General features: G+C 37.2%; 1 long non-coding RNA gene across 1 annotated transcript; it reads left to right on the top strand.

Moving 5' to 3' along the window:
* Positions 1-279: 279 nt before the first annotated feature.
* LOC149255028 (uncharacterized) lies at positions 280-6,489 on the top strand. The gene is made up of 7 exons (XR_016267202.1): positions 280-741; positions 837-927; positions 3,450-3,544; positions 3,876-4,339; positions 5,880-5,950; positions 6,085-6,228; positions 6,356-6,489. It is a non-coding gene; the product is annotated as an uncharacterized LOC149255028 (long non-coding RNA).
* The last annotated feature ends 3,527 nt before the right edge of the window (positions 6,490-10,016 follow it).

Here is a 10,016-nt window from a genome sequence, read left to right as displayed (position 1 = left end):
AACTAGCCAGTTTTCTTAAATATGTGACATTTTAAACTGATATGGAATTTGGCGGTGACTAAATTTCTGCCTAATTAATTTGTCTTGTTACCCCAAAAATTCCGGTTGCAAAACTTAGTGACATTTTCATAATAATTACGCCGTAAGGCGTTTCCCTCTGAGATCCATCCCCCATTTTGCCTACGTGTCCTCCTCTGACGCCGTACGATGAGATGTTAGACGATTACAAACACCACAACCGTCGATCAAAAATGTCACTGAGGCCAATCGCCGGTCCGGGTAATGAAGAGCGCGGAGTGCCCATCGCCATTCCAGAGGTAGGGTTTCTCCAATGGTGTTCTCCAGGCGGGCGTCAGGACTTGCCTCCTCTGGATCCCTCAGGAGATTTGAAGATGATGTGACCGCTACCAAATATCTCGATCATCCCTGTTGCTGTTTCTAGGGTTAGATCGAACGATCCAGGTGAGCGCAGGTCAGTTCAGGTGTAACTACCCCTGCCCCCTCCACCGTTTCATCGGGTCATTTGTCATGCATACTCAGCTCTGTAAACCTCTGTTGTGTGCAATATCAAACCCGTGTCCGAATTGACCTTTGTCTCATGCTTGGGGGGCATTTTCATTGTCATTCAGCTTTCCGATTAGCAATTGCTCAGGTTTATCTCTTATTTTTTCGTTCCATGAACCCCTTGGGACTTCTTTTGCAGAATTTCTAGAGAGATTGGTTGTTCGAAATCACTGAGAGGTAATTACTCTTATGTACCCTGGGTTTATTCTATACATATTTATAAACTTTGGGGTTCGTAACTTCCTCTAACCCTCCATTAAATTTTGTTGCAGGTTTGGTCAAGGAGCCAGATTCCCTTGCTATGCTCGAATACCAAGTTCTCGATGTCGCCGAAGTAGACTTCCACGAACTCCAGTCATCATGGTATTCATATTATTTTCAATCCTCTCTTCTTTTAAACAAGGAAAGGTTATTTTCCATCTTTACGCATTTTCTTATGGCAAGGTTAATATCTCTCGGTTTCCATTGCGGCATCATACCATTCACCAAAAGAAGTATTAAGGTAAACAATCCCTTTTTACTCATGTACTGCTTTCATTCCAGGTTGGAATTAGTTTGTTAAATTGTCATTAGCTTTTATTTATAGCTTAGGATCCAGAGGAACTCTGGCTGGTGTACTCATATTGGTTGCTTTCAAATTCTTGACTTTGTACATCCCAGCGCCAGATTCTTACATTGAATCCTTTGCTACCAGGTACTACTTCGATTGTTCCCCTGGTCGACCATCTCGTTAAAGCTTGCTGGCACAAATTTTCTGAGTTCTTATAGCTCGCTACAACTTGTTATTTAATGTTGTAACTCTCAGCATTAGTTGTCAGTGATGTCTAGGCCAGAGCTGTTAGGGTTGAATCTCAAATTTCACTTCACGGGAGGTTGCTATGCGCTGTATCATGTCTCGAGTGTTGGACGTGCAAGGAGCCAAAACAGAACTAGAAAAGCAGTTTCACCTCCTTTTTTCACTTCCAGCCACAGGAAAATGCTCTAATATTGTGTAGGTGATTGTGTAGGTAAAGAAGAATGAAGGAGGTGAAATTGTCGTTTCTCCAATTTTAGTGTTCTTCTTTTATACCACAAAGGTCACAGGAAAAAGGGAAGAACGTCAATTTTGGTGTTCATCCCCTTCTCCAAGTCCATCTACCGCTGTCACTATTCTGTCTGCTCGAGGAAAAGCTGTCGGCACTCTAAACCACTTTGCTATAGGAGAAGCTGCCGGCACTGCAAACCACTTTGCTATAACAAGACACCAAGCTCAAGAAAGAACATATCCACTGTATCTGCTATCTGCTCTACTTTGTATTTTGCCATTGGCATGTCTACCTGTAATATTAGTGTCTATGTAATACATTGTGATTTCGATGACATCAAGGGACTCAATGAGAAAGCTGTAGTTCTAACTCCTAAACTACTATTTTATGTGTGTTGATTCTTGAATACTCCAATTTCTTGTATGTTTGATGTAGGAATTAGTTGCATCAATATTAATAATTTGTAAATGTTCTAAATTTTTGAATATATATATATCCTTGTCACATTTCGAATGTTGCTGTGTCCTGTGTTGGACGCTCGTATCCACGTCTCTTGCATGTCCCAAGTCCTGGTGTTGTGCGACCTAGAATCCCATGATGAATTGAATCACAGATCCATTTTTAATTTCAAATGAGTAGAATTGAAAGAACATTTGATGTTGAGTCTCTCCAAGTTGTTTGAATCAATTGTTTTCTTTTGATGCATTGTATACTTGAGATTCAAAGTACTTGAATAAGTTTAAAAAATTTATATGCAGAAATCTTCCAAACTCATCTCTTAAAGCGGTTCTAGCACCAGAATTGGCCCTTCTAGCTTCGCTGCAGACACTGTAAGTGCCTATTACTCAAATGAAGCTTGCACATGAGCCAAGTTTTTGTACAGTTATAAGTTAGTGTAGAAATATGAATATGTTTGCCGAACTGTTGACATGAACAACCTCGAGCAAATTGGTATCTTATGCAGGAACCTTCGTGCAAACAATATCCTGGGTACCATACCGAGAGAACTTGGTCAACTAAAGAATCTACAAAATTTGGATCTGGCTTTGAATTGGCTTAGTGGTGCCATTCCCAATGAAATTGGAAATTTGTCAAACATTGCCATAATGTAAGATAAATCCAATCTGGTGCACTTTGATCGAGCCCAACGCTGGATATTATTAACAAATGCATTAGCATGTCTCCCTTTTGATTATTTTAAATGCACTCGCATAAGTATATACCTTCTTATGCAGATCCCTGGAGGGCAATAATTTGGCAGGCACCATACCTCCAGAACAGCAATTGACTCGGTTTTGGGTGCCAATTCCAACAACTTGGGTAAAAGTGAGCTTACATTTAGCCATTTGAACAAGCTGTTCCCATGGCCAGATTACGCAATTTGAAAACTTAATGTGTACAAGATCAAAATTCATTCAGTAAATAGCAACTTTGAGCATTGAAATAGATAATAAGAGCAAGAATTGAGGTGGGGTGTGAAAATCCCATAACTTCAAGTCATAGAGCTATTGGCTCTGAGCACCATGGATCCCTCAATTATGAAAAGTATGGAAGTAAAGTTAGATAAACTACCCAGCAAAGAAAATTTTCAGGCTCCTAATCTGCGCAAAGCATTCCAAGTAAGTATGCTTTTCTACCCTTGGTACAGACTCCAGAGTAGAACATTGGAGATCTTCAATTTCAAATTTCAATCCCAATGATTTAAGTATTATTTACTGAACCGAGTAGAGAGAATTTCATACTAAACCCACCGCAGTAAATTTTACTTGAAGAAAATGCTGATCCTCCGACTGCTCTGTCTCTTTATATTGATATGGGAATCCCAATTTCTCTCACCTATTAATCTTGATATGCATGCAGACTTTATTCAAAGGCAGATCATTTAGAGAGTTTACAAGTGGAGCTTTGTCCAGGGCCAAGGCTAAAACTGCAGTGGGTCCTTTGGAAACTATCTGGTAACTTTTCTTCATTCATTCTTCGTTTTATTCAGAGACAAGATGAAATGTTTTTAATCTTTTTATTGGAAATTTCAAGTTGCATTATGCAGACAGCATGGTGCTTACTCTATAAAGTCCAAGATCCTACTGGAAGTTACTTCTTAGTAATGGGCAAAATGGAAAGAAAACTCTTTTCTTTTTTTTCAATATCTATTATTCTTAGTATCCATTTAGGGGTTGGGGGTGATGGGAGGAGGGTTCGGTTCCAGACATTTTTTTTCTTCCTCTTCTTACTGTTTTTTAGGTCTTGGGCTTCCTGAAATTTATAAAGCCTTTTATCTTTTGGCAGCAGAAAAGCCATCATTCAAATTAAGTGTGGCTGATTACAAGGAACTAACTAGAGATGATGCAACGCGGAAATGGTCATTTTCTCATGGGGTTGTTAACAGCTTGGACTGCTCAAAATGTAAACGTTAGAAATACTGATCGAATCCTCTTGAAACAGAAGTTCCAGCTGGCTACGAGAATCCTTGGGTCTGGGAAACCGTGGGTTGTCAGATGAAAGCAAGGGAATTTGGATGGTGGAGGATGAATGCTGGGACGAAAATTACCCACTGTCTCTTCCACAGTGCTATCTCGCTTGACCTCTTCTCAATGTTCATGGGATGCTGCAACCATGGTGGGGTGGTGATGATGCTTCTGCATCATTGAACTTGGTGGGAAAAGGTGCTTTTGAAGTAATCTGACTGTTGACATCCACTTTGAATTTGAAGTCAATATCTCTAAACGTTGTATGCATGGCATTGGATAAAGGTGACAGTTACTTGGAGGCTAATTCTCATTTTGTCGGTGTTTTTTATTACTTGGAATTTTCTGAATTGGTTGGCCTTGGGAATCACTCCTGCTCAGTTAATTTTCTTCTACACTTGTCTCCATAACCCACAGAATTCAAGGCACTACAGTCACAAACAAAATTTTAAGAGTTTCTCATCGTTGCTTTTGGAGATTTACATGTGGGTCTGCAGATTTGAGGTGTTTGAGAGCAGATTTGCACAAAGAATTTTAGCAAATTAATGATTATAAGAGCTGATCTGAACATTAGCTTGATGTCCCATCAATTTCTCAGCAGAATTTAGGTGTAACAATTGAATTACAGTAAACTAATTTTCTGATACCAAGTGTCTTTGTTGGTCAAAGTCATTTTTTTGCACTTTAGATCACATAAGGATCTCTCCTGAGGGCAGAAAAGCACTAGCCCAAAGTGCAGAGGGAGTATACAATAGGTGACAATGTACCCTCCCTAGTTCCCTTTTAATTGGATGGCTTCTAAGCGTTAATTGTACAGAGAACTTGGAACTTGGGAATGTATGGCTTTGTATATGCAACCATTTGCCCTATGAAGCTCTATAGTTGGATCTTCTATGCCTGGCTTCAACCTTGTAAAATTTTGAGCAATCCAATTATTTATCAGGAAAATAACACTTCTCAAACTACATTTCTCTAAAGTTTGTTTACAGAATTTGCAAATCTTATTGCACTCCGAAGTTGCAGGATGCTTTTTTTGCTTTTGTCAAACCTGCAAAGCGCACAAAAATTTCGACCATGTTTTGGCAGGTGCCTAGAACTCACCCACTATGTCACTCTTAAATTGGTGAAAGTCAGTTTGTGTTTCCAGGGAACCTTTATTTTCCCTAGAAAAATGAGGGCAATCAGATGATCATTGTATCTAGTTGCATTGATAATAGAGAGTCAATTTAGAACACAAAAAATAGTGTGCACATTCTAGAGCAAACCACTTTGCTATAACAAGACACCAAGTTCAAGAAAGAACATATCCACCGTATCTGCTATCTTCTCTACTTTGTATTTTTCCATTGGCATGTTTACCTGTAATATTAGTGTCTATGTAATACATTGTGATTTCGATGACATCAAGGGACTCAATGAGAAAGCTGTAGTTCTAACTCCTAAACTACTATTTTATGTGTGTTGATTCTTGAATACTCCAATTTCTTGTATGTTTGATGTAGGAATTAGTTGCATCAATATTAATATTTTGTAAATGTTCTAAATTCTTGAATATATATATATCCTTGTCACATTTCGAATGTTGCTGTGTCCTGTGTTGGACGTTCGTATCCACGTCTCTTGCATGTCCCAAGTCCTGGTGTTGTGCGACCTAGAATCCCATGATGAATTGAATCACAGATCCATTTTTAATTTAAAATGAGTAGAATTGAAAGAACATTTGATGTTGAGTCTCTCCAAGTTGTTTGAATCAGTTGTTTTCTTTTGATGCATTGTATACTTGAGATTCAAAGTACTTGAATAAGTTTAAAAAATTTATATGCAGAAATCTTCCAAACTCATCTCTTAAAGGGGTTCTAGCACCAGAATTGGCCCTTCTAGCTTCGCCGCAGACCTGTAAGTGCCTATTACTCAAATGAAGCTTGCACATGAGCCAAGTTTTTGTACAGTTATAAGTTAGTCTAGAAATATGAATATGTTTGTCGAGCTGTTGACATGAACAACCTCGAGCAAATTGGTATCTTATGCAGGAACCTTCGTGCAAACAATATACTGGGTACCATACCGAGAGAACTTGGTCAACTAAAGAATCTACAGAATTTGGATCTGGCTTTGAATTGGCTTAGTGGTGCCATTCCCAATGAAATTGGAAATTTGTCAAACATTGCCATAATGTAAGATAAATCCAATCTGGTGCACTTTGATCGAGCCCGACGCTGGATATTATTAACAAATGCATTAGCATGTCTCCCTTTTGATTATTTTAAATGCACTCGCATAAGTATATACCTTCTTGTGCAGATCCCTGGAGGGCAATAATTTGGCAGGCACCATACCTCCAGAACAGCAGTTGACTCGGTTTTGGGTGCCAATTCCAACAACTTGGGTAAAAGTGAGCTTACAGTTAGCCATTTGAACAAGCTGTTCCCATGGCCATATTACACAATTTGAAAACTTAATGTGTACAAGATCAAAATTCATTCAGTAAATAGCAACTTTGAGCATTGAAATAGATAATAAGAGCAAGAATTCCCATAGCTGACCAATCTCATAGACAATCAGTGAAACCAGTGCAACCAGGACCTCCCTCAAGCCAAAGAAGAAGTGGATCATTTGCTGGATTACTTTCTGACTTCACAGAATAGTAGAAAAGTTCTCTTCCATTGGCCTCACTAACTGTCACATACCTGCATGAATATGAAGAAAACACAAAGACTTTCATGCAGTTAATTGTTCATCCAATAGAATATAAGAGTGGTAGAATCACATCTGTAAGCACTCCATATAACAATTTTCGCTCCTAGTCTTTTACATATTTTGAACTCTCCATGCAACAATTTTGACTTTAATATTTTTTAGCTTCAATTGTCACCAAATTTATTAAGTATCCATAGAAATTAAACTCTGTTCAAACATATTCACAGTCTGTGCATAACAATTAGATATCTGTATATCTTTTATGTTTTTCTGTCTTTCTTTGTCATATAAGCATGCACTCTACAAGCTATGAACATTCTACAATCTATGAACTCTTTGGTTATGTTTTTAATCTTTGCATAAGTACACAGCTAATTGTTTATTTACAAACAGGGGCAAATTCATGCATGCTATTTTTGAAAATTTTTGAAAATGACTGTGTTAATGAATAAATATTCTTTCCAGTGAAAAATCTGGCACTTTGAATTTGTTACTTTCAATTATTGTTACATTTGAACATGAACTTTATTCATGAATAAATATACTTTACCTTGGATAGATATGGCACTTACCCAGCATATATCTCATAACTAATATTGCCATGATATCCTGTACCTTGGATAGATATGGCACTTACCCAGCATATATCTCATAACTAATATTTCCATGATATCCTGGAAAGGACTCCACTCTGGCATTTGCAGGTGCTGCCTTGCAAGTCAGCTGAAGTGAGGTGATAATTAGAGATATAATTACATGGGTAGTGAATAAATTAACCACAAATTGCATGGACTTCGTCAGGGAAGACATTGTTATGGAAATACACCCAACCTCACTTCAATTAAAAAGAAAACCGTGTGTCTATACATATATATTTCTCGAGTGCACTTCTAATAGGCCTCGAAATGTTTTGATATATATGGACAGTTCATTAAAGACAGCGATAATTCTTATTTAAAACGATTCAGTTATTTTCATGACTCATTTGAACATTTAAAGATTATGTCAAATCGTACGTATCTCTATCTGTGTGAATATCCTCAGGCTAAGTCAACAGAATATTTTCTACATTGCCCCTTCAAGATGATCAAATGTTATCTTCTCTAACCTGCCATTCTTTTCAGCCCGCCAGCCGGTGTAAAGACTTCTTGTATCCATGTAATGCCTGGAAAATAGCATCCACGTCCATATCCTGGAGCTTATTTGATTGCCGATTTTCTGAATATTTGGCAATTGGATGGACAACGATATGAGCACGGTTAAAAAATTTCACGGTTTTTATGTCCGCCTGATTATTAAATATTTGGGGAATCTGCAATCCAGATAAAACACTTAGTCAAAAAATTTGACTGCGCCTCCAAATATTTGGGGATTCTGTAATCGAAATAAAAAATGCTGTCAAATATTTAACTGCTCCCCTAAATATTTGGGGAATCTGCAATCAAGATACCATACAAGGCTGTACCCAAATCCAAAAGTGAGAAGACTAATTAAGTTGTTGGAAAGAGGATCCACAGTTGGATATTTATGCCATGGGATGTTAGGCAAGCTACATAATTTCTGAAAACCAGTTCCTCATTTTTCAGATTTCATAGTTGGAAATCATGTTTTGTCTTTGTATCGAAATGAATGGCACTGAGTGCTATGAATTTCACCTAGAGTACTCAGAAGCATTTTGAATACATTGGTGTTTCATCTAGAGTGTAAGTACTCGGTACAAGTAAAGTTAGCTTCATGTTCTCACCCATAATGTTTGCCTGGTTCGTGACCAACATCATGATAGGATAGTATAATATTGTGAAATATTATCCTAGAGCATTCAAGGCATTCAACCCATATTATATAGCAAAGTACTCGGTACAATTAAAGTTAGCTTCATGTTCTCACCCATAATGTTTGCCTGGTTCGTGAACAACATCATCATAGGATAGTATAATATTGTGAAATATTATCCTAGAGCATTCAAGGCATTCAACCCATATTATATATACTATTACTTTCATGAATATCACTAATAAGGATGGGTGATGCTTGTAGGTTTAGTCTTATGTATAACAGGTATTGATTATTCGCATGATGATATGTGTCTCATTTTATCATATAGTATACTTGGAACTGTTTTCTAACTGAATTGATAAATCCATACCAATGATTTTCTCAAACAAAATTCGTAACTTCATCCCAATTATTTATGTTAAAGCTATACAAATAGAAACACTAACATCAGTGCTTTGTTCTGGCTGGATCCAGTGCGGAGGCCATGTTTGCAGACTTGGGCCATTTAAACAGGAAATCAATCCAGGTCCAAGCTATATGTCAAGGACATAATTATTAGTATTTCATCATACCTGCGTGCTTCACCCTCAAGTTTTAGTACCATAATGAGAAATTTGGGTTTTTCGTTGCAGCTTGCTTTCTGTGTGTTGGTTTACCCATCTCTGCTTATCACATATACGAGACAAGTGACTTATTTGATAGAAAACCCAGGGGACATAGGCTCTACATTTTACAAAGCAATACTACAGCCCGTGTATTGGTTAATGTTCATTGTTGCCACTTTAGCAGCCATTGTAGTCAGTCAAGCATTGATTACAGCAACATTCTCAATCATAAAACAGTCCATGGCTCTTAGCTGCTTCCCTTGATCTTATTTTCCACCACAGGGATGAAAAATGTTGCCTTATTTAATATCATAATGTATTGATATTCAGTATATAATGAAAATTCTAAGCATTTACCATGTTTTAAATATGCATTCATTTTTAAATTTATGGAATTTATGGTAGATTATCTACGTATGAATCATGATTTGAAATCTTGGCATTGTAGAAGAAGAATACCAAAGTTTTGTGATTTTTAGGTTATCATTAGATAGCAAAAGATGGACAAGATATTACAATGTGTTTTTAAATTATGTTTTGGAAGAGATAAAAGTTTTGATAGCGTTTTCAATTTACTTCAGTTTTTACAGTGGATATGTCAGCTTGGCTATATGGAGATAATTAGAGCTATTTAATACTACTCATTGTTTGGTGAATTTGAGATTCAAAGTTTGTCTACCAAATGTTTTACAACAAATTGACAACATTGGCTAGCTTGCTGCTTGAATTCGCATCAGCTCTTGAAATGTCACCACTTATGAATTACCAACGGAGAATAATAGCATATATATGGTTAGATATTTTATTTTTCTTACTTACATTGTTACTGGTCTTGATGGTGTTGTTTTGTTTGTGGCGAATTTTAAGAAGAATTGATCACGCTC

Source organism: Pinus tabuliformis, chromosome 7 (genome assembly GCF_031772625.1).
Source record: "Pinus tabuliformis cultivar Carrire ecotype Pingquan chromosome 7, CPIR1, whole genome shotgun sequence".
Classification (NCBI taxonomy): domain Eukaryota; kingdom Viridiplantae; phylum Streptophyta; class Pinopsida; order Pinales; family Pinaceae; genus Pinus; species Pinus tabuliformis.
The sequence above is the reverse complement of the archived record's forward strand: the minus strand, read 5'-3'. Positions and strand labels throughout refer to the sequence as shown.